The 3,602-nt window shown below is 42.4% G+C and overlaps 1 non-coding gene across 1 annotated transcript; it reads right to left on the reverse strand.

Moving 5' to 3' along the window:
* Nucleotides 1-2,464: 2,464 nt before the first annotated feature.
* Nucleotides 2,465-2,677, reverse strand: LOC112817942 (small nucleolar RNA U3). The gene has a single exon (XR_003206526.2). It is a non-coding gene; the product is annotated as a small nucleolar RNA U3 (small nucleolar RNA).
* Between the last annotated feature and the right edge of the window lie 925 nt (nucleotides 2,678-3,602).

The following is a 3,602-nucleotide window of genomic DNA, read 5'->3' on the forward strand; positions in this document are numbered from 1 at the left end:
TCTCAAATAAATATATAAAATCTTTTTCAAAACTGTTGTAGCTCTCCTAACCTGGGGTATGGTGGCAGTGCAGAGCATGGGGAGGGGGGAGGGGGCTAGGCCGAAGACATCTCTTCCTAATGACAGAACCATTGAGAGGAATCCAAGAGGACAGTCCCTCTTCATCAGAGCTCACCACAGGGGAGTGTCATGGGGCATTGAGAGTGTAGGGCAGGCTCCACTTTAAGGAAGGGTATTTGTTGCCTCCTGAAAGAAAGCAGAGAGCATTCGTGCAGGTATTTGGGACAGGAATGTAGTTGAGATTAGAGATTTGCCACCCCCTTTATCAGATCCATGAAGGAATGTCTCCGAGAGCTTCCTCAGTGCTTGGTTTGGTCCTAGGAGTCATGAGTACAGAGATGAGTAAAACACTATCCCAATTATCGTGGGGCTCTCAGTCTAGTAACCAGAAGTCATGAAAAGTGTAGTGGTGGTGGATTCCTTGGAGGAAGTGGCCAGTGCTGCCTGGGGATGGCCTGGTCTCCCTCTGTGTTTTCCAACAGCTGGATGACCTGTCCTGACCCAGGGACCCTGGGCCTCAACTCAATTTCAGCCTCTCAGGACACAGCCAACACCTAGGTTCCATGTTAACCCAAAGCAGTCAACACTATGAAGGTCTGCAGAGGAAACTGCTGATATCAGTAGCTCCCCACTTTGTCTTGGCCAACTGGAAAATAGAGGCGAGTTCACTAAGACTTGTAAGGTCATCCTTGCCCTAATGATCAGGGATTAGTCTTTCTCTCTCTTAAGTGAAATACTTTCTAGCTTCAGTATTGTCTCTACACTTAAAAACTGTGGAACTATTGGCTAAAGTTTCGATCAAGTAGCTACAGTGAAAAAGGGGTAAAACAACTTCCAAGCTGCAGTGAGAATGTGCAGAAACTCTTATACTGAATAATAATCGGACAAATCACTTTTAAATTGCACAAAAGATTTATATAGTAATTCTGGAATAGACAATGTAAGTCTGTCGCTTTCTCCTTCTTCTTAACATTGGTTTGATAATACAAGATCATTTCCATTTCCATATAAACATTTGGATCAGCTTAGAAATACTTACTAAAAGGTCTGCTGGAAGGTTGATTGGCATTGCATTAGATCTGTTGATGAATTTGGGAAGAATTGACCTCTAAACCATAATGAGTCTTCCAATCCACCACAAATTTTATCTCCCCATATATTTAGTTCTTTAATTTCTGGAAGTAGTGCTCTGTAGTTTTCAGTGTAATATTCTGACACGCAGTGTGTCTGATAAGACAATGCAGTAGGAAAACTGGTCAAAAGACTTGAAGAAGAAATGCTTCACAAAAGAAGATACACAAAACGCCAAAAAGCACTTGAAAAGATGCTCCACTTGAAACCATTGAAAAGCATGAAGTTGAACATAAATCAAAAGGGCTTCACGAATGTCTCCGCAAGGCTCCATCTTAAACTAAGTAACCTTTTCCTTCTCTTCTGCAAACCTCTGCTCCTCTCTTCTAAGCCTTTTGTTTCAGGAGCCTGGTACCACCCTAAAGACATGATGAAGGAGGCTGGCAGCAGGCACACAATTTCTGTGACAATAAACCACCCCCCTGCCCCTTCCTCCAGGGGGAAGGGACTTACAATTTTTGAGGGCCTTGGCCTGTTCTAGCCCCCTGTGCCCCGAAAAGCAATAAAGCTATTGTTCCTCAATATTCCAAACCCTGTCTTCGTCTTATATTTAGGCTCTGAAGCACAGAGGTCAGTTTTCGACGGCACACTCAGCCATTGGGAAGATAAATTAATACTACAGTGAGTTACCATTACACATCCATCCCCGTGGCTAAAATTATGAAGACCGAAAACATATGTGGTGAGGATGTAAAGTAACTAGACATTTCATACACTTGTGGGAATGAAAAATGGTCCAACCACTGAGAAAAGCTGAACCACAGGTAAACATTTACCAATCACGTGAATAGCCATTCCTCTCCTAAGGATTTACACAATATGGCCACACAGCAAACTGCACATGAATATTCGTCATAGCTTTATTCCCCATGGCCAAACCCAGGAAACTGTATAGATGGCCATGAATAGGTGAATGTACAGACCAAATATGTCCATATGGAGGAATACTCCATAACAATGAAAAATTCTGAACTGGCGATCCATTAGTAATATGGATAGATATAAGAATCCTTAGGCTGCACGAAGGAATGTAAGCATAAAAGAGTTCCATTTCCATAACGTGGTTAAAAATGCAAGCCGACTTTGATACCCGTGGTTACCTGGGGCTGAGGGTGAAGGCAGTGAGAGACTTCAATGGAACCACCCAAGGGAAGCTGTGAGGTAGAGGAAATGCCCTGTGTCCTGAATGGAGCAGTAGTTTCAATTGTATGTACATCTGTGAAAATGCATTTAGTTGTACAGTTTATCTTTTTTAATTTTTATTTGTTGAGAAAGCACTCACACTGCGTCCTCTCTCTCTTACCCTCCAAAGGAGGAGAAGAATGATCATCAGTGGCAATGGGCAGCTGTGGAAACAACACCTAAAACCACGTTCATGCTCAGGAGAGAACAATGTGCCTCCTCCTTGAGGTTTCAGGTCCTCTACACGTTCAGAGAAACTTCTCTAGTAACAAACTGTAGAAATGAACTGGAGGGTATTATGCTAAGTGAAATTAAGTCAATCAGAGAAAGACATGGATCCTATGACCTCACTGATAGGAGGAATTCTTAATCTCAGGAAACAAACTGAGGGTTGCTGGAGTGGTGGTGGTGGGAGTGATGGGGTGGCTGGGTGATGGGCATTGGGGAGGGTATGTGCTATGGTGAGCACTGTGAATTGTGTAAGACTGATGAATCACAGACCTGTACCTCTGAAACAACTAATACATTATATGTTTAAAGAAAAAGAGACAGAGAAGCTAGTAGGAAGGGAAAACTGAAGAGGAGGAAATAAGATGGGGAGAGGAACCATGAGAGACCATGGACTCTGAAAAACAAACTGAGGGTTCTAGAGGGCAGGAGGGTAGGGGGATGGGTTAGCCTGGTGATGGGTATTAAAGAGGGCACATTCTGCGTGGAGCACTGGGTGTTATGCACAAACAATGAGTCATGGAACACTACATCAAAAACTATTGATGTACGGTGATTAACATAACAATAAAAATTAAAATCTAATGATGTAATATGGTGATTAACACAACAATAAAAAATAAAAAAATAAAAAGAGAGAGAGAGAAGCTAGTAGGAAGGGAAAAATGAAGGGGAGGAAATCGGAGTGGGAGGCGAACCATGAGAGATGATGGACTCTGAGAAACAAACTGAGGGTTCTAGAGGGGCGGGGGTGGGGGGATGGGTTAGCCTGGTGATGGGTATTAAAGAGGGCAGCATTGAAGGGAGCACTGGCTGTTATACGCAAACAATGAATCATGGAACACTCCATCAAAAACTAGTGATGTAATGTATAGTGATTAACATAACAAAATAAAATTAAATTAAAAGAAAGAAAAAAGAAACGATCTCTGAAAGTACAGCCTTAATTGTACACTTTAAAGGGATGCAGTCTACTGTACCTAAATTATACCTCAGTAACA

This window comes from Callorhinus ursinus, unplaced genomic scaffold, assembly GCF_003265705.2.
Source record: "Callorhinus ursinus isolate GAN/ISIS: 27379988/994484 unplaced genomic scaffold, GSC_fseal_2.0 scaffold2567, whole genome shotgun sequence".
Lineage (NCBI taxonomy): Eukaryota > Metazoa > Chordata > Mammalia > Carnivora > Otariidae > Callorhinus > Callorhinus ursinus.